At 38.6% G+C, this 27,180-nt stretch overlaps 1 long non-coding RNA gene across 1 annotated transcript in view; it reads left to right on the top strand.

Annotated features, from left to right (window-relative positions):
* LOC127487145 (uncharacterized) overlaps positions 1-26,108 on the top strand; it is a 32,847-nt gene extending 6,739 nt beyond the window's left edge. The window contains exons 2-3 of the long non-coding RNA XR_007913680.2: positions 23,563-23,633; positions 23,947-26,108. This is a non-coding gene — a long non-coding RNA (uncharacterized lncRNA). The remainder of the gene's footprint in view (positions 1-23,562; positions 23,634-23,946) is intronic.
* The last annotated feature ends 1,072 nt before the right edge of the window (positions 26,109-27,180 follow it).

Genomic DNA, 27,180 nt, shown 5'->3' with positions numbered 1-27,180 from the left:
CAGTTGTCACTCAAGAATGTTCCTTATTGTACAGGGCCTGATGTGATCACCAGGCTGCAGATCCCTGGTCTGTTGCTCTCTGTGGAGCCAGTTTCTCCCCTGTACAAGACTCTTCCTTTTCTATTATCCTGGTGAACATCTCTTCTTGGGATGTGGACAATACATCTTTCCCTATTTCCTGTCCACGGACACTTCAGGTACCATACATTGTTTTCTTAAGTCACCATGGAATGCTTTGGACAAAGCTGATGGATTTTTTTTTAAAGATTTATTTATTTTACTTGAAGTCAGAGTTACACAGAGAAAGGAGAGGCAGAGAGAGAGAGAGAGAGAGAGAGAGAGGGCTTCCATCTGCTGATTCACTCCCCAGTTGGCCGTAACAGCTGGAACTGTGCTGATCCAAAGCCAGGAGCCAGGAGTCCCTTCTGGGTCTCCTACGTGGGTGCAGGGGCCCAAGGAGTTGGGCCATCTTCCACTGCTTTCCCAGGCCATAGCAGAGAGCTGGATTGGAAGTGGAGCAGCCGGGCTTTGAACCAGCGCCCATATGGGATGCCGGCGCTTCAGGTCAGGGCTTTAACCCGCTGCGCCACAGCGCCAGCCCTGGACATGCAGTTTTGTTATAGTCATTTACATGTGACAACAGCCACTTTCTGATATTTTTCTGAATTATTTCTTAGATTTTCTATAATTCTGTGCATTCTATTGTTCATTCTTTCCTCTCTCATTTATCTCTAATACCATAATTTTCTGGTATCTTGACTTTTTTAAGGCTTAAGAGAAATAGATATAATTTAGTGGTTTTTTCTTCAATTGAGAAAATTCTCAACATCTTATTACTTGGACTTTTACTCTGAGATATCTAATCCTTTCAGCATTTATAACCAGGGATATGAGCCAATATAATTGATTTTATCTTTCTTGTTCAGCATATTTTCTATTTGTGTATTTTACAATTTGGTTCTGAGAAACAGTTACGTATTCTACAAAATGTTGGATTTGGAAACTCATATACTCCATTCTTGTTTACAAAGGGCAAATTCTTCTGAGGTTGTCACATAATTCCAATGTTTTCTGCTTTTAATTCTGGGGTTATAGATTTAATAAATACATGCTGAGCTCCAGTTTGTGATTTTGAGATTTTGCTATTTTAAAATCAATGCCTGCATTTATCATCTTCCATATCACTTTTTTCTTGCTGGTGCTCCGTGATTGAGACAATGCTACATAATTTAGCTGTTTTGTTGTTATTATAGTATCTCCTCACATGTAGCTATCAATTTCTGCATCGATCAGGGTAAGTTAGAACATTAGATTACTAGGATTTTCATAAGAAAATACCACAGGATGGGTGGCATAAATAATAGACTGTTTTTCTCACAGTTCTGATGGCTGGAATTGCAAGATGCAGGCAGGTGTGGTTGCTTGTGAGGACTGTCTTTGGCCACCTTTGTGGTGTGTCCTCAAGTGATTATTTCTCTGTGCACATGCACCCCTGCTGTCTCTTTATGTCCAATTTTCCATTTACAATGACACCAGGTGGGTTGGACGATGGCCCATATTTTGCGCTTCATTTTAAATTCACCACCTGTTTGAAAGTCGTATCACCAAACAGAGTTGCATTCTGAGGTTTGGGCTTCAACATGCAAATTTCGAGAGAGGGTATCGTTCACCCTATAACATTTAGGATACGATGAGGTAATAGACAACATCAGTGTGCTAAAGTAGAATCAGCAAACGTTTACCACAAAGACCAGACAGAGGGTTACTTGGGACTTTGAGGTCAATAGAAGTTTCAATGATTAGTTGCACTGAGTAGTGTTTTCCCACAAGTATTCAATGTAGCCACCATGGCACTGAAGCAGACATAGACAGAATGTTATCTAGTAAGTATGGGTTTATTAAAAACATAAGTGGTTAACTGCATTTGGCTTCTATGGTAGTTTGCTGATTCCTGACTTTAGACAGCAGAGATTTGTCTTTCACGACATTGGAGTTGATTCTGCTTTGTGCTATCCACACTCATGGGCTCACACTGAGGTCTCTTCCACTTAGTGTTTATTCAGCCCAAGAAAACTGAGTGGGAAAACAACATGGGGCGATTCTCTCACATGCTTGCAATGGATGGGAAAGCAGAAATATTTAGTAAACAATTCTAATGATACCATCAGTGATGTTTGTATAAATATGTGTTTTAGTAATACACCCATGCTAGATACTTATAGAAATATTAAGAATTTCAGAATCATAAATGGAATTGAAGTTCCATGGGAGTTTGTGTTCAGTTTCATTAACTGCTGTATCCTCAGCATTTCAGAGCATTACCTATGGTAGAAGACTAACAGATAGTAGTGAAATGAATAAGTGAATGAAAGAGTTTTGATGAAGTGAAAAAATACCTCGTTTTATTGAAAACATACTTCATTTAATTCACTGCATAAAATATTGCTGAAGAATTGTCTTCTGAATTGATTTTAATTTTATTCCCTCATAGAGAGGATTGTAAATGTATTGAGAAGGCAATTTCAACTTTGTTATTTTACCCTTGGGGATATTTATCTTCTTATTTTCAATTTTCTTTGTCTTACATGTTTTGAAAAGTTTAAGCAGGTCTGTTATAACGACCCTTGACATGAATTAGAACTTTTTCTCTACTGTTGAGGAACAGTGTTTTTTTTTTTTTTTATTTATACTATTTGTTGAACTCAGTACTTAGTGTAGGTTAATCTTATGAGTCTAAAAATCAGAGAGTTGATCATTGTAAAAATTTAGAGAGGGAATAGTAGAGGAAGGAGGAGGGAAGGTGGGAGGTAAGGTAGGGTGAAAAATATCATTTTGTTCCTCAATCTGTATACCTTAAATAAAAATTTTTAAAGTGAGATAAAAGACTTAGATATCTTAAAATATATTTAAAAATAAGTAATATCTTTTATACTATTTTTCATTAATTTTTAGGTTTATCAGCTTATTTTAGTATTAATGCAGATATGTTGATATGTCCTTTCCCATTATTTGAATTCCTAAAATTCTTTCTGACATAAATATAATTTGAGAACTGCAAACCACACTTCAAGAGTGGTGCCAACAACATGGTAGAATAGGCAGTAATATCTGTCAATCTCCCCCAGAAATGACAATTTAAGAAAAATATATGGGCCAAAATAAGTCTATAAGAATCTTAGGGTCCAGTCAAGAGGTTTTAGTATGCCAGATGAGCACAAAACAATGACCAAATTGATTTGGGTAGGAAGAGCAACTTCATTGAACCCACGTCACCTCCTACAACAAGCTTGCACAGCTCAACCCTGAAATAGAACTCCTGCAGAATTCCCCTTACTGATAACTAAGAGAATAAGTGTGGAACATGCCTTCCACATGGTGACTTTTTATGGCACTGCCAGGGAGCCGGCTTCTTTCTTACCTTATCCACAGTGATGATGGAGTCAGCATAGTCTGGAAGCCTATTGTCGGCTAAGTACACAGGAAAGGTTCTCACCTGTCCCCTTCCTCATTGGTTATGGAAGCTTGGTGTGGTTTACATGATGCTCTGTGTGCTGGGAGAAGGCATAACCTGAGGCTCTGCAACATGAGAGAGGTAGTTGAGTGCAGCATGCCTCCAATACACCAGCATGAGTGTATTCATCAGGCACCAGAACAAGCAAGAGTTCGTGTGTTCTTTAAAAACAGAAAAAAGTAAATCTCTCTAATAGTTTAATGCAGAATTCTGGAGAACCCACATCCAGAGAAAATGCTTAAGAGACTCCCAAGATCCTACCCAGGCTGAATGGTGAAGGCATTTCTTACTGAAATTTGTAAAGTTTGAGATGGGTGGCTATTTCTTCAAATGTAAAGATGAAAATGCAAAACTGTAAGAAAAATGAAGAAACAGGGAAACATGGCTCAATCAAAGGGACAGACTAAATCTCTAAAATTTTCTATGAACTACCTGGAAAAGAATTAAAAGTAGTTTAAAAAGTTAGTGAGTATAAGAGAACACAAAAAACAAACTACATTAGAATGAGAGTTCATGAACAAAATGAGACTAGCACCAAAGAGATTTAGCAGAAAAAAGGACAAAACAAATTACAGACTTGAAGAACAGAATAACTGAATTGAAAAGTTCAAGAGGTAATGTGATCAGGCAGCAAGAACTGATTCAGGCAGCTGGCCTCTGAGCTTGTTGTATCTGTAGAATGAGGCTAGAATTTTCCCTTTTGATAAGGGAACACAGAAAGAACTTGATCTTTGTAAACTGGTGTTTAGTAACTAGCTATAAACTTGAAATATTACAATACATTGTAAGCCTAATTCTAGGTAGTCATATTAAAATGTATCTGTTTTAATTACCTTTGAACCTATCTTCACATTGAGTTTTCTAAATATTTTAAGTTACACTTTTTCTCCTTTTCTTTCAGAACTGCTCATTTTTTTTGTTGAGGTCTAATTCACAAGGACCTGCATTGTATTGTTTTGGTGAGGCTTCTATCATGGCTTTCTATTTTGCTCTAGTCTTTGAAAGCCATTGCATTTATTTTATTTTTTTTTAATTTTTTTTTATTTTTTGACAGGCAGAGTGGACAGAGAGAGAGAGACAGAGAGAAAGGTCTTCCTTTGCCCTTGGTTCACCCTCCAATGGCCGCCACGGCCAGCGCACCACGCTGATCCGATGGCAGGAGCCAGGTGCTTCTCCTGGTCTCCCATGGGGTGCAGGGCCCAAGCACCCGGGCCATCCTCCACTGCACTCCCGGGCCACAGCAGAGAGCTGGCCTGGAAGAGGGGCAACCAGGACAGAATCCGGCGCCCCGACCGGGACTAGAACCCGGTGTGCCGGCGCCGCAAGGTGGAGGATTAGCCTAGTGAGCCGCAGCGCCAGCTGCCATTGCATTCTTTAGAGTCACTTCTGAAGTCTTGTGCTTAATAACTCTGGAGAGTGGTTTGTATCAGTGTTGATGCAGTTGTTAACCCAGTAGACCTCATCACATGCCATCTGTGAATGCTGATGATAGAAGCAAAGCCTTGCCTGTAGTGTGTCATCGCCTCAGCACTGAAGCCCTGGGAGGAAACTTACTACATGCATAAATCATAAAACTTACAGCTGGTGCGCTGGGTTTCTTTGTTAGCCTTGGCAGATGAAAGGAACTGACAGTATTCAGATTTTAAAAAGTATCTCTGTAAGTTCGCAATCTACAGGCAGTATTACCTAATTCACAGAGTTCTTATGGTCCCATATGTGTACATAGGCTCTTACACTTCCCCTTCCTGATTGCTTATGGAACTTCATAAACTGGCTTTACAAGGATGCTTCATTGTATCGATTTTATAAACGTCTGCTGTGTAATAGCTGTTACTTCTCTGAGGCAAACCAAAAGTAAATTTTTTCAGGTTTTTGCTGCCTTCTTATACAGCATTTGATGGAAGGTCTTTTATACATTTGTAACAGATAAAAATAAACTAGATTGAAAATCCTTCAAAAAAAAACCCTTAAATTGTATACCAGGTTTTTGGTCAAAATTGTAGGATAAGTTAAACTTAAATTGTGTTCTATTAACCAATATGAGTGTATTTCTGTAATTACATTGAAATGACATTTAATAAAAAAGAAATTGCCCATATGGAGGAGCTAACATTAAGAAGGTGGAATAAGAGTCAAAAAATCTTAAAGGATTTATGGACATCATCATGTGAAATTATATATGCATTAAAAGATGAGAGAGAAAAAGGGGAAAGATTATTTAAACTAATAATGATACAAATCTGGACAGTGAAATGGGTATACAAATTACTGAAGCATAGAGGAATGTATTGTAAACTCACAGTTTATAGCACAAATCCAATGACGAGCATGATGAGACATGTTATAATCAAATTATCAATATCAAGAACAGAGTGAATTTTGAAATCATCATGAGAATAATGGCTCATCACTTACAAAGCTGACACCATAAAAGCTTTAGTGGATTTCTCAGCAGAGACTTTGCCTATTAGGTATAATGTTTTCAAATTTCTTAAAGAAAAATAAACTCTTCCAGTTCTTCCAATCAACAGTGCTTTATATGGTGAAACCATCATTTGAAAATGAAGAAGATATAAAGATTTTCTCCAGTAGAAATTGTGGAAATTCATTATCACTGTACTTGCCGTCTAAGAAATGCAAAAAAGTCTTTCAGGTTGAAATGAAAAGCCAGTAAACACAACCTGATGACATATAAAAGTAAAAACTACTGTTAAAGGTACTTATCTAGGGCCAGCATTGTGGCTCAATAGGCTAATCCTCCACCTGTGGCACCGGCACCCTGGGTTCTAGTCCTGGTTGGGACACTGGATTCTGTCCCGGTTGCCCCTCTTCCAGTCCAGTTCTCTGCTGTGGTCTGGGAGTGCAGTGGAGGATGGCCCAAGTGCTTGGGCCCTGCACCCCATGGGAGACCAGGAGAAGCACCTGGCACCTGGCTTGGAATCAGCATGGTGCGGCAGCCCGCGCTGGCCTTAGTGGCCATTGGAGGGTGAACCAACGGTAAAAGGAAGACCTTTCTCTCTGTCTCTCTCTCTGTCCACCAAAAAAAAAAAAAAAAGTATTTATCTAGATAAATACACTGATATATCTAGAAAAACACACTTATATATCTAGAAAAATCCAGTTAATGATGTAACAGTGGAGGGTAAATCACTTTTAATTATAGTGTGAACAATACAGGGCTGGACATTTTGTCTGGTGGCTGTGACACCTGTTAAGAAGCCCGTATCTCCTATCAGAATGCCAGGGTTTGATTTCCATCTCTGGATTCTGACTTGAGCTTCCTGCCAATGCAGACTCTGCAAAGCGGCGAGTGCTAGCTCAAGTGGCTGAGTCTCTTCCACCCATATGTTGGACTGAATGTCTGGGTCCCAACCCCGTCCCTGGACCCAGCCCTGAGTGGACTGGTGGGGAGGAGCTCTGTCTGTCTACTTTTTCAGTTTCTCCACATCTCAAATGAATAGATTTAAAAAGTTAAAAGACAGGGGCTTGCATTATGGGATAGCGGATTAAACCACTGCCTGAAATGCTGGCATCACATACAGGCACCAGTTGGAGTCCCGCTGCTCCACTTTCAATCCAGCTCCCTGCTGATGTATCTGGGAGAGCAGTGGAAGGTGGATCAATTCTTGGTCCCCTGCAACCCACGTGGGAGACCCAGGCTCTGGGTTTCAGCCTGGTCAAGACCCAGGCATTGCAGCCATGTCGGGGGAGTGAACCCGTGGATAGAACACTCTGCTTCTCTCCCTTCCTCTCCCTCCTTCTCTTGGTAACTGCCTTTGAAATAAATACATATTTGAAAAATGCTTAAAAACTAGGTATTAAAATATCTATAATGATTAAATATATAAATGGACACACAGTAATATACATGTGAATTATGCCATTACTACTATGAGAAACATGAAACTAAAAGATATAAATCAAAGCATATCACTAAAAACATCACAAAACACACAGGAATACAAGAGAAGAAACAGACAAAAGAACTGTAAAATATAAAGCAATAAACACAATGCAGATAGTAAATTCTTCTCTATCAGTAATCACTTAATGATCTAAATTCCCTCCAAAAACCCCAAAAAGGATGGATAGCTCTAAAAAACTCAAATTCCAAGCCATACACTGTCTATAAGAAACTCACCCTAGGTTTAAGGGCATTAATAAGTTGAAAGTGAAAGGTTTAAAAAGATAACCCATACAAATGATTAAAAAGGAGAACAGGGATGGTTATCCTTAAATCAGAGAAAATAGATTCTAAACCTAAATCTGTCACAGGACACAAAGAAGGTCAATATAAAATGATAAAATATTAGTTCATCACACAGATATAATTATTATAAATATCCATATATATGTGTAGGTATCAATGTGCATATATATTAGGAATATTTGAATTTTCATTGAAATGCAGATTATGAAAGACCTGTACATGATTCAATTTTGTTTTTCACCAAAATCTTTCAGTTGCATTTTTTTATGAAGTATCCTCATATCTCACATATCAGAGAACAAAAGGAGGAATTAATGCAGATGTTTCCCAAACTTTTCCAAAAACTGAAAGGCAGGGAAAACCTCCAAACTCATTTTGGGAGGCCAACATCTCCCTGATATCAAAGCTTGATAATAAAACTACGAAAAAAAAAAAAAAACCCACAAGGCTTATGTCCTTCACATATAGAATTGTAAAAATCCTTGAGAACTAGGAAATTTAATTCAGAACCATATGAAAAGAATCATACACCATGACCAAGTGGGATTTATTCCTGAGATTTAAATATTCTTCTACATGCAAAAATCTCTTAATGGGATACACTACATTAAGAGAATAAAGAATAAAATCCACATGACCATCTCAATAGACACCAGAAAAAGCATTTAACAAAATTCAATACCCTTTCATGATAAAAAGCTCGAACAAAAGGGAAATCACCTCTACACAACAAAGATCATACATGAAAGTCCATAGCTAACACCATATTCAATGATGAAAAATGAACATTTTCCTCAAGATGCAGAACAAGGCATAGATTTTCCACTTCGGTTCAACATCATAATGGATGTTATAGCCACAGGCATTTGGTGAGAATACAAGAAAAAGTTATCCAAATTAAAAAAAAAAAAAAAGGAAGTAAAGGGTCTGTGTGCAGATGATATTATCTTTTTTTTTTTTTTTTTTTTGACAGGCAGAGTTGGACAGTGATAGATACAGAGAGAAAGGTCTTCCTTTTTCAGTTGATTCACCCTCATAAATGGCCGCTACACTGATCTGATGGCCGGAGCCAGGTGCTTCTCCTGGTCTCCCATGCGGGTACAGGGCCCAAGCACTTGGGCCATCCTCCACTGCACTCCCGGGCCACAGCAGAGAGCTGGCCTGGAAGAGGAGCAACTGAGACAGAGTCCAGCGCCCTAACTGGGATTAGGACCCGGTGTGCCAGCGCCGCAGGTGGAGGATTAGCCTAGTCAGCTGCGGTGCCGGCCCAGATGATATTAACTTATATATATATATATATATATATATATATATATATGTTATATATATATATATATACACATATCACCCTCAAGACTCTGTCCAAATATATTTTAACCAATATACAAATTCAGTAAATTGTAGGGTATAAAATCAACATAAAAATCAATTGCATTTCTATATACTAATATATATGTTATATATATACTTTATACTGTATATATATATACTATATACTAATATATCTGAAAATGAAATTAAGAAAATACTACCATTTAAAATAACACTGAGGTCTTCCTGCCTACTAGTTATATTGTCTCTTGGGATATCCACATCCCATAACATAGTGTCTGGTTGTGGGAGTCCTGGACACTCCACTTCTGGTCCAGCCTCCTGTGTGTGTGTACCTTGGGAGGCAGCAGGTAAAGGTTTAGTACTTGGATCCCTGCCACACATGTGAGAAACTTAGACTGAGTTCTGGGCTCCTGTCTGGCCTGACCCAGACCAGAATGCTGCAATGCCACTTCTTCCGTTTCTATATCTCACTGTGTGTCTCTCTTCTCTCTTTTTCTCTGCTTTTCAGAAGATTTAAATAAGTGAAATAAAAAAACAAAATAGCCTCAAGCAGTATAAAATATTTAAAGTTGACTTGACCAAGAAGGTAAAAGTCTGTACACTAACTAATATATATATATATTTTTTTTTTTGACAGGCAGATTTAGACAGTGAGAGAGAGAGAGACAGAGAGAAAGGTCTCCCTTCCATTGATTCACCCCCCCCCCCCCAGATGGCTGCTAAAGCCAGCACACTGCACCAATTCGAAGCCAGGAGCCAGGTGCTTCCTCCTGGTCTCCCATGCAGGTGCAGGGCCCAAGGACCTGGGCCATCCTCCACTGCCTTCCTGGGCCACAGCAGAGAGCTGGCCTGGAAGAGGCACAACTGGGACTGAATCTGGCGCCCCAACTGGGACTAGAACCCGGGGTGCCAGCGCTGCAGGTTGAGGATTAGCCAAGTGAGCTGGTGCACCGGCCCACTACCAAATATTTATGAAAAATTTGAGAAGGCAGAAATAGATAGTGTTAAAATGAATACATATACATATATATAAATACATATATATGTCTAGAATTAGCGGATGCTGAATATCAGTTGCTTTTTTGCTTCGATAACTGTGCTGCTTGCTCAATGACTTGATGCGGGATGCCCAGTGTGAGAAAAGGCGGGTGCATAATGGTACCTCCATGAAAGGCTTCACAAACTCTAAGACAGGAAGGCCCAGTTCTTAGAAATCGAAACTTAGTAAATACTTCCTGAAATTAATGGTCTCCTACTTCCTTGTGTGACCACTTCCTTCTGGGACACGTAGTCCCGGACTTCTGGGATGCACCAATAAAATGCTCAAATTTAGGTAATTGACATATAAAGAATAAGGAACTAGCATATGTGCGTAATGACGAATATACTTGTTTACTCAAGTGGTTAAAAACGCTCAGAAGGAGAGAGGCGGGGCTTCACACCCTGCACTGCACTACGTTGTATGTGTGGTGGGAGCCCCAGCTCCTGGCAATAAAACCATCAATCCTCTTGCACTTGTATCTGTCACTGTCTTCTGTGGGTTAATTGGAAAAGTCTCGGATCCCATAATTGAACAATAGAATTGGATTTCATATTCATGGATTGGAAGATACTGCTGTTAAAATGCCTATGCTATCCAAATGACTTACATATTCAATACAACCAATATCGAAGTCCCCATGGTACTCTTTAAGAATATTTAAGAAAGAACCCTAAAATTCATATAGGACCAAGAGAGACTCCAAATAGTCAAAACAATCTTGATCATTAAGAACAAAATTGGAGGCATCACACTTTCTGTCTTCACAATATGTCACAAAATGGCTATATTCAAAGAAGCATGATACTGACATGAGGGCAGGGATATTGAGCAAGGAAACAGATTAGAACCCCCAGAAAAAATTCCAGTTCATACGTGGTCAACTGACACTCCCTGGGGTTGCCAAGAATGCGATGGAGAGTGGATAATCTCTTCCACAGTGTTTCTTCATGGATAGACACATGCAAAAGAACGGTATTGGACCCTTATCGGATACCATACACAAAAAGACTTAAATGTCTGACTTTGCCACATGCTAGAAGAAAACGTAAGGGGAAATCCTCACAATATTGATCTTGACAGTGCTTTAGAGGATGTAGCATCTAAAGCCCAGGCAATGGAAATTAAGCATGCTACCAGGACCACAACAAACTAAACAGCCTCTGTAAAACAAAGGAAACCAGTAACAAAAAAGGCTTTCTAAAGAATGGGGAAAAATGTTCATAAACTATATGTCTGCTGGGGTGATATTCTAATATACCAGGAACTCCTAAAACTCAACATTTCAAAAAATCCAATCACAAAATTGGCAAAGGACTTGAAAGAGCATACAGATGCACAGATGGTCAGTAGGTATACGAAAGAGAACTCAGCACCACTGACCACAGGGAAATGCAAATAAAAATCGCAGTTACATCTCTTCTCACACCTATGTTGATGGCCATTACCTTAAAATATGCTAAGTGTCGGTGAAGATATGGACCATTTGCAATCCCATTGTTGGGACTATCACATGATGCAACCTCTGTGGGAAAGAATATAGAGGATCCTCCAAGAAGAAAAATAGATGTATCTATTCCCATTTCTGTGTATTAATCCAAAAGAATTAAAATCAGGATGTTAGATAGGCATATACACCACCACATAACTTGCAGCATTATCTGAATAGTCAAGATATGCAAATGACCTAAATGCCTATTGATGGAAAAATGGATAAAGAAAATAGGGCGGGCCGGCGCCACGGCTCAATAGGCTAATCCTCTGCCTTGCGGCGCCGGCACACCGGGTTCTAGTCCTGGTCGGGGTGCCGGATTCTGTCCAGGTTGCCCCTCTTCCAGGCCAGCTCTCTGCTGTGGCCCGGGAGTGCAGTGGAGGATGGCCCAAGTGTTTGGGCCCTGCACCCCATGGGAGACCAGGAGAAGAACCTGGCTCCTGCCATCGGATCAGCACGGTGCGCCGGCCACAGCAGCCATTGGAGGGTGAACCAACAGCAAAGGAAGACCTTTCTCTCTGTCTCTCTCTCACTGTCCACTCTGCCTGTCCAAAATAGGGCACCTATATAAAGTGCAACGTTTCAGCCATACACAACAACAAAGCTCAACTCTGAGAAACTTTTGCACACTGTGATAAGCCAGTTAAACAAGAACATTTATTACATGACTTCATTTATATGAAATATCTAAAAATGTTTACACATAAAGTAGCGGAAAGTATGGTAGACTCCAGATGCTCAGCATAAGAGCAAAGGTGGAGTTTCTGTCCCCCGATGAGATTCAGACGGGCAGAGTGGGCGAGTTGTGGGCGCCTACTATAAACATTGTGCTCACAGCGAACAATGCTGTACTGAAGCCTAAGTATTTGAGAAGGGATATCTGGTGTTCCCTTCTAAACTACAAGGAGAACACAAAACAAAGCAAAGCAAGACTGCAAACTCTCCCTCCCCTTGGCTTTGGCAGCTCTTAGCCTGTTAATAAGATTAGCTTCCCTTTCCAGTTACTCATTCAGCTTTTTGAGCTCCCACTTCACTTAAACATCTCTGTCTAAAATAGGAAGAGTGTGGGGTAATTTGACAGTGATGCCTTACAAAATATGGTGTCCGGGCTGACTTTCCTGATGCCGCTAAGGAAGAAGATGTTCCCTTCTGTGCCCATTCATGGGCATTACTCTTGAAAAAAGTGTAACCACGGGGCCAGCACTGTGGTGTATCAGGTAAAGCCACTGCCTGCAGTGCTGGCATCCCATATGGGCGCCGGTTCAAGTCCCGGCTGCTCCACTTCCAATCCAACTCTCTGCTGCGGCCTGGGAAAGCAGTAGAAGATGACCCAACTCCTTGGGCCCCTGCACCTGCGTGGGAAACCTGGAGAAGGCTCCTTGCTCCTGGCTTTGCATCAGCACAGCTCCAGCCATTGCAGCCAACTGGAGAGTGAACCAGCAAATGAAAGACCTCTCTCTCTCACTCTCTCTCTTCTCTCTGTGTAATGCTGACTTTCAAGTAAATAAATCTTACAAATAAAGTATAATCAGTGGCTCATTCTATACTTCAATGTGAAACAGAACTTTTCTCCAGGTTTTAGAGATTGATTCCAAGTTCTTTATACAGAGAAGCGATGCATTCATTTCAAAATCCCAAAGTTATTGACAAATTTCAAACCACCAAATGAATATGATTGGGTTTTGAAACTTGAAATAAATAGTAAATATGACAAACTAACAGACTCATTTATGATTTAAACTATATTCTCCATCATCTCTTTTAAAAATGATTTATTTATTTTCATGTTATTTCAAAGGAAGAGAAACAGAGAACTAGAGAGACAGAGATGTTTCATCCACTCACTCACCCCTCAAATGCTTGCAACAGCTGAGGACTTGGGCAGGCTGAAGCCAGGAGTTCTAGACAGTCCAGGTCTCCTGTGCTGCTGGCAGAGGCTCACGTACTTGAGTCGTCATCTGCCACCTCCCAGAGTGTGAACTGGGAAAAAGCTGGTTTGGAAGTGCAGGAGCTGGGACTCAAATCATACTGCAATTCAGGATACTTAACTGCTGCACCAAACACCCACCCTGCAGGGTCCTTTTACAGCAAAACCTGTATTTTTAAAGTAATAGACCTGATAGCTCTGCACTTAAGAAAAATATAAATTTTCATAACACTGTCTAGTTAGCATAAAGACTGGAGCTAGAGATATGCTGCCTATTTATTAAATTAATTTTAATTAGTTTTTCACAGATTCAATGTGATTTGTATATACAATATAAGAACATAATGATATTCCAATTTGATTCACAGAAAATGGTAACAAATTATTCCATTACATGTTTCTCTAGCCCTGTATTAAATAAATTAGGCACAAATACCAGCATGTTCTCTGAACATGTGTAAAGAAGGCTAAGTTATCACATGCCATAGGTTAGGCGTATTAAATGCATTCTTGACTTACTTTCCATTGGTTATTATTGTTAGAGTGTGATATGTTGAGGAGTGGCTGTAAATGGATTGATCTGAAATAATGCTCGTCTTCCACTGCACAGTGTGCCTGAGTGCGTGCCTTCGTGTCTGAAGCCAGTTTTATTAACGGCTATGGAACTTCCCAATGTGCTTGGTCAAACACTGTTTTTAGCTCTTCTAAAGCCTTTTGTTTTCTTCAGAGACTGGTCTATGCCATACCCTTGACTACTGTCAAAGATCCTAATTCACAATATTTGCTTGAATTGGGATATTATTGCATCCCTGCCTCTGACTGCCATGGCTCATCCGCTGGAGTGGACTCCTTTTGCATTGATTTTTGCCAAAATCGTGTCAGGGTAATAAAACTTCTTTCTGGTTCCAATATAGATGCTGGAATCTAGACATCTAAATGGATGCTTCCCATGCCAAGCTAGTCAGCGTGGCAGCGAGGCCTTCCCTCCAATAATGCTGCCATTAGTTTAAACGTTTTTGAATTAGTCTGTGAGAATTGCATTCACAGCTTGAACAACTTAGAATTTAGAAAGTATTTATTCAGCATTTGCTGAGTAGCACATTACACTAAATAGTGCATGGGATGTTTAAACATGAAAAATAAAAGTGTTTCAATCTGTAATGGGCTTGCTGAATACCACCAACAGACACATGTTACCAAAACTATTTCAATGGAGGTAGTAAATTTAGGCAATAGTGAAAACAGGCGCTTAGAGTTGTCTGGTGAATAGGAAGGAAACAACCTTTGATGCACACGTCAGTGTGAAAACATAAGGTGTGACTACAACATCGATGTTCTCATGTCTCTGAAAATAAGTCCAAATTATTCAGTGATGTGATAGATACACCATTGTCACAAAATCGTTCCGCGTAACCTCCCTTGGAAGAGATGTTTAATTTACACGTATAGTCTTTGGTGTTTACATGTAGATGTCACATCATATGTAATTTTGAGCATATGAGGACTGGGTTTAATAAATAAAGCCTCACATTATTCTTTTACCATTTTATCTATCAGGCAACTGGAATTACTGGTTTTTTTTTTTTTTTTTTTTTTTTTTTTAGAGGAAAAGAGAGAAAAAGAAAAAGAGGGAGAGAGAGAAAGGAAATGAAGCTGTTATCTACTATTTAACTCTACATATTTGCAGTAGCCTAAGGCTGGGCTGGGGCCAGAGCTGGGAGCCAAGAACTGAATTCAGGTCTCCCACGTGGTAACAGGAACATGATTGCTGAAGCCTTCAGCGCTGCCTCCGGGGCTGTCAGGAGTCAGGGCTATGTATGGAACCTAGGCAACCAAAATGCAGGTGTCCTAACTAGAATTTTAAGCACCAGACCAAATGCTTGCTTCGTGGCACTATTGCTTTTAAATTATCTTCAATAAATCCCAGGTTTTATATTTTTATAAAGATAAAATAATTATCAGGGCGGTTGAACATTGTAAGGAAAAACAGTACATATCCATCATATACACACCCCCTTGGAAAAGGCCGGCAGGCACCAAGGGAATGAATGACTCAAGGCCTTCGGAAAGGATGTGTTTACTTTGTGTGCTCCAGATAGATTAAAGCAAATAAAATGAAACAATAGCAAGTTCTGACCTCTGTGTGCACACAGAATTTGTTTACACTGTCCCAAAGAGTGTATTTGTGAGAATTAATTTAAATTCTACTCCAAGACAAATGTGTAAGGAATGAGCAAGGCCGTGTTCTGAGATGCGAAGAACAGTGTCATAGTTTCAAAAGAAAGCTGCGAGCTAAGATGGGATGCAAGATGCCAGGTGTATTCTCATAGTTCATGTCTTGAAGTTTAAAAATTTTGACTATGCAAGTAAGCATTATTATTTAACAATGAAAACATTTGAGTTATAAATGTACGGTAAAGGTCTAATATTTCTAAATATACTTCTAAGAATTTAAAAGAAAAAAGCAAGCATTCCAATAAAAAATTGGCAAAGGATATGAATAAACGTGTTAGAAAGAGATATTTAAATGGTTAATGAATGAAATGCAGAGTTTTAAGCGACCAATCATCAGGGAGGTGAGGGTGAAGACATGAGGCCAGCAGTTTTAGTATTGCTCACTAGGTGTTTGATGCCATACAGTGCTGGCAGACCGTGAGTAGTGAAGTCATCGCTCACGTATCCTCATGGTAGGAGAGTGCATACTCACACAGGTGTTATCTCCCTGAACTTGCACTTGCTTCCTGATGGGAAAGGGTATATGAACACTCATGTTTATCTGTGACATTCTCAAATACATTTCTCTCCTTTCAAGCTGGCAGTTTGGTAACAGCAATGTGAGTGGTACAGGATCCCCAATCAGTGTGTTAATTGCATAATGCTTTCTTTACTTATAAAAGGGAAGAGATGTGTGTTTCATCTAAGAGAATAATGATACTTCCCATTGTACCCTCTGAGACTTGATATTTGCCTTGTGGAGTCTGCGGAAATTCCATTTACTTATTTAAATTCTAATATTTTTAGTACTCCTATTTTTTATGCAAATTCTCAGATCACGCATTTCAAAAGAAAGTGAGCTGGTAATAATATTGATTAAAGTAAGATAGAAATGCATGTGGTTGGGTCCATCAGACAGCCAGAGCCAAGGGCTGAGGAAGTATCTGCTTTTCCTCCACATGCTTCTCTATTGGATGAATTACCGCCATGCTGGAGAACAAGTCTGCTGAAACACGTTGAGTAAACTGTGATTCATAAAAGTGAGTCATCTACATTCCAATCATCAAGATTTAGATGAGGCAGCATCCCTGGCTAAGATCAACGCTAATGCAGATAATTGCATTTGAGCTTTAAAGTCATGGTCACTTTGGATGTGGATAATCGTTAAGCCTTAAGGTGTGACAATGATCCAATTATGTCACTTTATTACCAAGACTTAAGTAGTAGTAAAGAACCACATTTTCATTCATCCTTCTCCATTTTCTTGCAGAAAATACCCTTTAGGGGTTACTTTTAAAGGAAAACAAATAGAGCCTTGGTTCCTCATACGCAGTGCTTCAGATAAATGCCCACTCCACTCTTCAGACATTTTTGCTTTTCAGTTTTCTCTGCATTCTTTTGATTAAGTCTACAAGAAACCCTCAGTGGGGATAGTCCTGGCTCATGGCTCTGAGTGCAGACAGAAACCTCATTGAATCTGCTCTGTAACTAGTTGAAACTACAACTTTGAACTCATAAATCTAAATTCTGGAATAAAAATTCCTATAAAATGCTGTGTAAAATTCTAGTCAAATGATCTTATTGAACTGGAACTAGTTGCTATTGAGGGGTAAAGAAAATAAAGAGGAAACCGTACATATAATAGATCATTAAATATTTGTTAACATAAAATATGAAATGATTTTTTTACTTAATTATGCTTATGATTATTGCGAATTTTACTTGAAAGTGTTTTTTAAATTATTTAAATACATAGCAACAGAAAAAGGAAGAGGTAGAGAGAGAACAAGAGTGAGAGCGAGAGCGAGAGCGAGAGCGAGAGAGAGAGAGAGAGAGAGAGAAAGACATGTTCCATCACCTGGTTCATTCCCCAAATAGCTGTAATAGCCAGGTCTGTGCCAGGCTGAAGCCAGGAGCCAGGAGTTCTATCTTGATTCCCCCACATACATGGTAGGGTCCCAAGTGCATGGGCCATCTTTGTTGCTGCCTTTTCAGGTGCGTTAGCAGGGAGCTGGATCAAAGGTAACGCATCTGGGAATCCATATGGGATCCTTGGGTCTCAGGCAGAAGCTTAACCCACTGTACATCAATATCGACCTCAAGTAAAACTTTTAAGAAAACTTTTAAACTCTCACGTTGGGTACAGGACTGTGGCACAGTGGGTTAAAGCCTCAGCCTGCAGTGCCAGCGTCCCATGTGGGTACCATTTCCAGTCTTGGCTGCTCTACTTCTGATCCTGCTCCCTGCATATGTGTCCGGGAACGTGGCAGAGGTTGGCCCAAGTCCTTGGGCCCCTGCACCCACATGGGAGACCTAGAAGAAGATCCTGGCTCCTGGTTTCAGATTGGCTCAGCTCCGGTCTTTGTGGCCACTTGGAGAGTAAACCAGCAGAAGAAAGACCTCTCACTCTCTTTCTGTTTATACCTCTCTCTGTAACTCTATTTCAAATAAATAAAATAAATCTTTAAAAAGTTACATCATAACCACTTCTATTGAATAGGTTCAATTCAGAGTGATCCAGACAGCACAGTAATTACTTAGAACATATAGTTCAATACCCACAAGATTTGATCCTCTCTTCAAGACATACACCTAGTCTGGAGAAGTCTTTAAAGCGTTTGCAGGGGAAACATGGATAAGGAAGACAAGCTCTTGCGGTGTTGGTCCATTATCCATCACATGTGTCGCAGTGCACAGGAGCTAACAGGCCCATACATAACATATCAGCGAAGGAACACAGTGTTTGTAAAGGGCCTCAATTTTGCGTGACTGTAGAAGCCCTGGCCTTTCCATGGCATGATCTGGAACTTGAGACCCAAGCCTCATGGTCTCAGGATGGACTAGAGGCCTCTAGCATTGTTAGTTCTCTTCCTCAGCATCCTACCAGAATTGATTGTGCCAGCACTTAGCTAAGTCTGTTTTCCAGTAGGATTTTGCAAGAGAACATTTCTTTCCACAAGGTCACTTTGCTAGGATCATATTTGGTAAAGTTGGTAGTTCCCTTAAATACTCATAAGACCTTTTTAAGGGGACTGGCATGATGGTCTTGCAGGCTAACTGCTGCTTACCCATCCCATTTTATAGTACTATTTCTAGTCCTTGCTGTCCCACTTTTTCCTGCTAATCATTTGGGAAGGCAGCAGAATATGGCTTAAGAGCTTGGGCCCTGAAACTGATTTGGGAAACCAGGGTGGCATTCCCAGCTCCTGGCTTGGGCCTTGGCCAGATCTGGCTGTTACAGCTATCTGGGGGGAATGAACCTGTCTCTGTGTCTGTTGGTCTGCTTGAGCTCTGTCTCTCATTCTGTCTCTCTCTCTCTGTTGCTCTGCCTTATAACTAAATAAATAAATATTTAAAAATATTACAGACACAGGGAGAGACAGAGAGAGAGAGGTCTTCCATCTGCTGGTTAACTCCCCAGATGGCTACAACAGTGGAGCTGGGCTGATCTGCAGCCAGGATTCAGGAATTTCTTCCAGGTCTAGAACATGGGTGCAGGGGCCCAAGCAGTTGGGCCATCTTCTACTTGTTTCCAAAGCCATAAGCAGAGAGCCAGATTGGAAGAGGAGCAGCCAGGAGATGAACTGGTGCCCTATGGGATGCCGGGCTGCAGGCAGAAGCTTAACCTACTATGCAACAGTGCTGACCCCGATAAATACATCTTAAAGAAATAGATCTTATTCGGTGTTGGCAAACTTTAAGAATAGTGATAACTGATTTTAACAATATGGAGAGTTTGACATTGTCAGAGTACTCAGAAAAATTATCAATGAGAAAATGTATTCTTATTTTTTTACTCTATTTCTCACCACATCTTACATGCAAATCTTTTCTTAGCCCTAATCCTCATCCAAGGCCTCACGTGGAGTTTCTTGTTTCTTTGTTCCATTGAGCAGAGTGATATCCACTCAAAACTCATTTCCATCAAGAAAGAAGATGCCCATTCCTTCTGTGTGATTCTTCAAGAATCAGTTATGTGCCCGCCACTCTGCTGGATACCAGGGAGATGACGATAGATAAGCCATGGGGTCTTCCTTCAAAGAACTTACGGTTTTGGGGAAAAATATAGATGTGCATAGAACATCAGTTTTAGGCAATCAGGACCAGATTGGAATAATTCACAAAAAGTTGTAAATCAGTCTGGTACCCAAGGCTTGCATTATCTAGGTTATTTATAGATTGAGAAAGTCTGTTGATTCAAATTAGCTTTAATTGATAAAAAAAGGGTTAGAGTTTTAGAATTTTTAAAAAATACTGCAACGTAGTTCAATCAATTTTTCAAAAATTCATTTTGTAACATTGGTAATTATAAGCCTTGAGGACTGGGTTATCATGTATCCAAAAAGGAAATAGACAAGAAACAAGATGTATTGATTTTTTTAAATGTTTCCTTCTTTATATATTTTATGTACATATTTTATTAAATTATGGAAGTTTCAAATAGTTCCTTTATACCATTACAGGAACATAGTGGCACTTCCCTCACCCTCGCTCCACTCTTCCTCCCACCCACACTCCAATCCTTCATCCTGCTCCCTCATATTCCCACTATTCCCACTCTTAATTTTTATAATTTTTTTACTACATTTAATCCTTGTAAACTCTAATCTAAAGTAAAAGCGTGCAACAAATAGTATGAAGAGAATGCAAAACAAAACAATATACCGTTCCTTAACAAAAGAGACAAGGGCTATAGACCATCACTGATTATTAAAATGTCCATTTCACTACAATACATCATATTTCAGTTACTCTATTCATTACCTCTGATCAGGGAAAACATGATACCTGTGTTTTGGGGACTGGCTTATTTCACTAAGCATAATGGATTCCAGTTGTGACCATTTTGTTGCAAAGGACAGAATTTCATTTTTTTTTACAGCTGAGTAGTACTACATAGTGTATATATACAATAATTTCTTTATCCAGTCATCAGTTGATGGACATCTGGGTTGATTCCATGTCTTGGCTATTGTGAATTATGCTGCAGTGAACATGGTGGTACAGATAACTCATATAATTATTTCTTTTGGTTTGGGTAAATTCCCAGGAGTGGGGTGACTGGACCATATGGTAGGTCTGTATTCAGATTTCTGAGTTATCTCCATGCTGTCTTCCACAGTGCCCATTTCTTAACTGGATTGCTTGTTTTATTGTTGTTGAATATCTTGAGCTCGGTATAGATTCAGGATGTTAACTCTTTATCACTTACATAGTTTGCAGATATTTTCTCCTATTTTGTTGGCTGCCTCTTCGCTTTGCTGATTGTGTGTTTCACATTGTGGAAGCTTCTCAGCTTGATGTAGTCATGTTTGTCAATTTTGGATTTGATTGTCTGTGCTTCTGGGGTCTTTTCTAAGAAGTCTTTGCCTATGCCAAAGTCTTGCAGGGTTTCTTCAGTGTTCTAATGATTTGATCATTTCAGGACATAGATTTAGGCCTTTGATCCATTTTGAGTGGATTTTTGTGTAAAGTGTAAGGTAGGGGTCTAGTTTCATACTTCTGCACATGGAGACAGTTTTCCTAGCACTACTTGTTGAAGAGACTGTCGTTACTCCAGGGGTTGATTTTAGCTCCTTTGCCAAAGCCAACTTGGTTAAGACGTGTGAATTGATTTACAGAGTTTTTAATCTGTTCCATTGGTCTACATGTCTGTTTTTTGAATTCCAGGCTGCTTTGATTATAGCTGTTCTGTAGTATGTCTTGAGGTCTAGTATTGTGATGCCTCTGGCTTTGTTTTTGTTGCACAAGATTGCTTTAGCTATATGAGGTCTCCTGTGTCTCCATGTGAATTCTAGCATCATTTTTACTAGATCTGCAGAATTTCATTGGTATTTTGAATGGGATCACATTGAATCTGTAAATTGCTTTTGGTAATATGGATATTTTGATTATGTTAGTCTTCTAATCATGAACATGGAAGATTTAAAGGGTGTCATATTGTCTTCCTTACTCTTGTTGCTTGAAATGCTTTGTTTACTTTTAGGCATTTGTGGAGATATTGATTGCCCCTCCCTCCACCCTCTATGATAATCCTTGTTCCTGCTTATGTCCGAGAATGGATTGGTACAATCCCATTTTATTACTATGTGAATTCCAGTTTAGTGCTGTTGTAAGCTTTTGATGCATCTCAGACCTCTATTAAATACCATTCACCTCTTCCCGATATTTCTGCATCTCTGGGGGCTCCTAAGGAGTCAGCGAAGCCCCCACAGGATATTGCTCGTCTTGTGGGCCTCTCTTGTCTTCCACAAAACTACTCAGTGTGCATGGGGTAGTGCAGTGTGCTCAGGGATTGCTCTGGCCATTTCCGATAATATGATGGGAAGTTCTCACAATGTAATCATTGTGCTGTATTCCCTGACAAAATTGGGTAAAAGCTCAGCCCCCCTCCTTCATCATAGTTTCTCATGTGAATATAGTGGATATTTTTTTTCAAGAAAATAGCTTGAATAACTTTGTGGGAGAACCTAAAGCATTGGCTCCGTGATGATGGGATTTTCCAGGTTTGCTCCCAGAGTACAAATTTTTGATAAGAGTTGTCTAACCAGTTTATGCCAATTTTCACTACTTTTCAGAAACAAAAAAGGTAAACAAATAACTATTACCAATTTTATTTTATTTTGTGTAAATTTTTCTTAACGTTTTGGCTCCTGGTTCATCTATTTTGACACTTTTGGTATTCAAAATTACTTTTTAAAATTAAGTTTTGTTATTTTGTTTCACATGTTGATATTTCTAAGAGTTAAAGAAAATTTCACAATAAATCCAGTAGTTCTGATGCCTGAGTACATTTGAACTCCACAACAATTTTCTTTACTTGATAAGAAGACAGCTGGAAATATAGACAAATAGAAATAGAAGGCAGATGGATGGTTGGATGGATGGATAGATAGATAGATAGATAGACAGACAGACAGACAGAGACAGGCAGACAGACAGACATTCCATCAGATGGTTCACTCCCCAAAAGCCTGCAACAGTTGGCATTGGGATGGGGCTAAAGCAAGGAACCATGAAAACAGCCCAGGTCTCCCATGCGTGTGGTGGCAACCTGATTATCTGAACCATAACTGTGAAGTCTCAAGGTCTTCGCAGGTGGGGAGATGGAGTTGGAAATTGAACCCAAGCACTCTGATATAGGACCAGTGCATCTTAACCACCATGCTCAATGTCTGCTCCTTGAATTCCACATCATTAACTTGCAGTATGGTGTTCTTCTGAGATTATCTAGTGTGTGTAATTTTACCTTTCTTGGTAGACCAATATATTTCACATAATTTAGTAATCTTCAAATATCTACATTTTGGGAACATTGTATTTAGTTCCTTTCTAAATTAAATAGTTTGTTTATTTTTCAGAGAATAGAGTTTAGGTAAAAATAAATCAGAATTCTTATTTACTCATCCTGGATTGATATACTAGACCTATTCTTGAAATTCTGGACTATTTTTTTCTTCTCTTTCAAAGAAGAAGAAACAAACTTTGTAAAGAGTTTTTTTGTTGTTGTTTGCTTGTTTGTTTGTTTGTTTGTTTGTTTTTTTGAAAGCAGAAAGGAGTGTTTGGCACAGGGACAATAGAGCAATGATATGACTATAAAGTTAATTTTAAGACAGAATCATGGTGATACTAGAATTGTTTACTCTACATTGCCCTTGACTGCATTTTGAACATACTGTTTCTGTAAACAACACCTTATCCTTCAAGACGAATTTCAACAGCTCCAATTCAAAACCATCTTTAACTTCACATTGCATTTTCAAGATGTAAGCTTTTAAAAAACCCACATGGATTGTAAGGACTGAATTACTGAGCCATTGCTGCTGTCTTCCAGTGCCTACATTAACAGAAAGCTGGAGTTTGGAGCAGAGTTGGGGAGTAAACCCAGAGTCTCAGATCTGGAATGTGAGTGTCTTAACCAGTGTCTTTACCACTAGGTCAACCACCTGCTGATATCTACTATTTTCATCATGTAATTTTAATACTTTTATATAAAACATATTTTACAACTAGCACTAATACTGCTATGTTTTCACAGAAATATAACTTATATTAGAAAACCTAACACAAAATTACCTGAATCATTGTATAATTTTAATAAACAATTCATAAAACTTCTAGCCATGGCATAAGTAGTGACTAATTTATTCAGCTTCTGTTACTGTAGATGAGTCTATTCATTTGTTCAGTTGTTATAATTAATTTTTAATTATTTTAGGTTCCTAAACAACAGTGACAACAAAGGTACTCTATATAAATATGGTTCTAATGGACTTACTAATGGAATATTGACTACTCTTTCTTTAATCTGTCTTCTGTTGGCAAGATGTTGATTGCTATTTATTGAATAATTCCCAGATTGGTCCACATGTACCTAAATTGCTTTTACAATATCATACATTTTCAATTACCTTTAATAATCCTCAATATAAAATAAAGAATGGTCCTATTTTTAAAAAAATATTTAAAATGACAACATGCACACATATTTAATATCTGTAAGAGGTGCTATTAACTTCAGGGTTACTCAATACTTTCCATCGTTACGATATGTTCCTTGAAAATCACAGATCGAAGGTTCCAGTGGATAGGAAATCTTCATACCACATGGAATGAATTATGTCCTATTCTATGATGGTCTGTTGTAAATAATAAGCCCAAGATGGTAAGATTGGTGTCCTAAAATTGTAGCGCTCATCTTTAGCTGGCTATATTTGTCACTCCATGTGAAGAGATGTTTGATCCCCATAAGTCCCTATTGTACCTCTGAATACTCATATATCCTCATATGTTGGGCTGTTTTGTAACAAACATAGCAACACAATTCTCTTCTTGACTGTTGGAACTGCTACAAATGTACAACCTCTAAATTTCAGCTTTTATTAAATTACAATGTTGTCCAGTTTCAGAAAAGAAATAAAAGCAATCCTCACTGATAGATTTTTACTTCTTATTGCTGGTAGTCTTACGGCCTTTGATAAATTGTGTAAGATGTAATAACTATGATAGGTGGTGTAATTACAAAGTATGTATAATTTTGGAGGTTTTTCAGTTAAAATAGTATATTTTAAATTGAGAGGGAGGTAATTTCATCTTAGACAAAAGGTTAGTGAACAGAGAGAAAAATTTTGCTTTTATTTATATTTTACTAGACTATAAGTTATTATACATTCTATCAGCATTTTCTTTTATTTGTGTTATATTATCTTGTGTGTTCATAGCAATTACTATAAGTTTTGTTTGTTTATTTTCAGAGAAATTTTTAAAAAATATTTTATATTGACATGTTTTTACTCCCAACAAAACTTTGTAATTTCAAAGTATTTGAGGTTAAGACTAGAGGTCAAACTCTCCTCACATTTTCCTACTGAATGAAGGAGAGTAATCTTATCTGCTTTTGCAGAAATGACTTTTGCCACAATTAAGCTTAGCATATGAAATGAGCATGAGAGACTCAGCTATTATTGCCATTAATACTCATTAGAAATGGTTTGTTCTTAAAATATATGAATTTCATTGACTGTTTGCTTGATGAATGAGGCTAATTTGACAAAATGTACTTTAATAATTTTAGTATAGTAGACAATTTCTATAGACAATAGAAAATAATGTTCTACTCTCTGATCTCCAGTACCATGTCTCTAACTGAGAAGAAATATAGCATCCATAACTTCTCTCTTGATGGAGATAAAACCTTAGTATGATTTTAAACTTTATCATCAAGAACGTCTTACTTATAACTGAATTTCCATATGAAATAATTTTCTTGGTAGAAAAAGAAATAGGCAAACATTCATCAGGTAGAGTGCTTTATATTTTCAATATGGCTAAAACGTATGTTCTTTAATTTTTATATATTTGTGGATCTTCAATCTTTCATTCTCTAACTTTTTTATTGGTTAATTTCCTTATGGATTGTTAACACGCTTTTCATCATTTTGATGCTTTTAAATATTATGTTTTATGGCACAGATTATGATTTGTCTGGCAAATGCTGCATGAGTTTGAAAAGAGTGTGTATTCTGCTACTGTTGTAGAGAACACTCAATAAATGTCATTAGAGCAAGTAGAGTGATAGTGTTATGCAGCTTAACGATATCTTTACTAAGAGGGAGATTTTGAAGTCTCAAACCATAATTGTGGATTTCTCTGTTTTTCACTTCTGTTCCGTTTATTTGCCTTATGTGTTTTGTGGATATGCTGTTAAATATATAAAATGTAAGTACTGTTATGATTCTTGGAGAATTGATCACTTTGACATCATGTAATTCCTCTATTTTTTCCTGATAAATTTCTTTGCTATGAATTCTTCACCATGCGATATTATAAAACTACACTGGATATTTTTTGTTGGCATGATGAATATTTCTCTTTTAAATATTTAAGTCTTTATATTTAAAGGAACTTTATCATAGATGACAAATATTTTGGTTTTCTTTTTAATACACTTTTAAAGTCTCTTTTTTTTTTTTTTTTTTTTTTTTTTTGGACAGGCAGAGTTAGACAGTGAGGGAGCGAGAGACAGAGAGAAAGGTCTTCCTTTCCGTTGGTTCACCCCCCAAATGGCTGCCAAGGCTGGTGTGCTGCGCCGATCTGAAGCCAGGAGCCAGGTGCTTCCTCCTGGTCTCCCATGCGGGTGCAGGGCCCAAGCACTTGGGCCATCCTCCACTGCACTCCCGGGCCACAGCAGAGAGCTGGACTGGAAGAGGAGCAACCGGGACAGAATCCGGCACTCTGACTGGGACTAGAACCTGGGTACCGGCGCCGCAGGTGGAGGATGAGTCCAGTAAGCTGCGGCACTGGCCTAACTGGTTATTGAGGCTATTACAATTTAAAGGTTTTGTAGAATAATATTTACCATGTTTACAGATTTTTGTTTTATTCTTTGTTTTCTTCTCCTATTTTTCTGCTTTTTAAAAAAGTGTTCTTGTTTTTATTTATTTGAAAGGTAGATCAAGAGAAAGAGAAAGATGGGAGAGAGAGAGAGAGAGAGAGACTGAGCGAGCAAGCAAGCTATCATTCATCTATTGATTAATTCCCCAAACACCTGCAATAGCTGGTGCTCGGCCAGGCTGAAGCCGGCAGCCAGGAACTCCACCCCGTTCTCCCAAGTAGGTGGTAGGGACTCATCATTTGCTGCCTCCTAGAGTCAGCGTTAGTAGGAAACTGAGTCAGAAGTGGAACTGAAACCCAGTGATTCTAATATAGTACATTGTTTTTATATTCCCATCATGTCTTCTTGAGCCCTCTTAGGTTTTTCACATTTTTGCTTACGTTACATGTATATTGATACATGTTGCTGACTTTTCCCATTAGAGCATCAACATGTTAACTTTATTGAAATTTAAATTTCATATAGTTCTGGTTATGTCCTATGAATCTGGCTATAATGCCTGCTTCTCTCCTCAGACTGTTCTTTCTTGTGTCTTTTACATCTGTTATAATTTTTTGC

This window comes from Oryctolagus cuniculus, chromosome 8 (assembly GCF_964237555.1).
Source record: "Oryctolagus cuniculus chromosome 8, mOryCun1.1, whole genome shotgun sequence".
Taxonomy (NCBI): Eukaryota; Metazoa; Chordata; class Mammalia; order Lagomorpha; family Leporidae; genus Oryctolagus; species Oryctolagus cuniculus.
The sequence above is the reverse complement of the archived record's forward strand: the minus strand, read 5'-3'. Positions and strand labels throughout refer to the sequence as shown.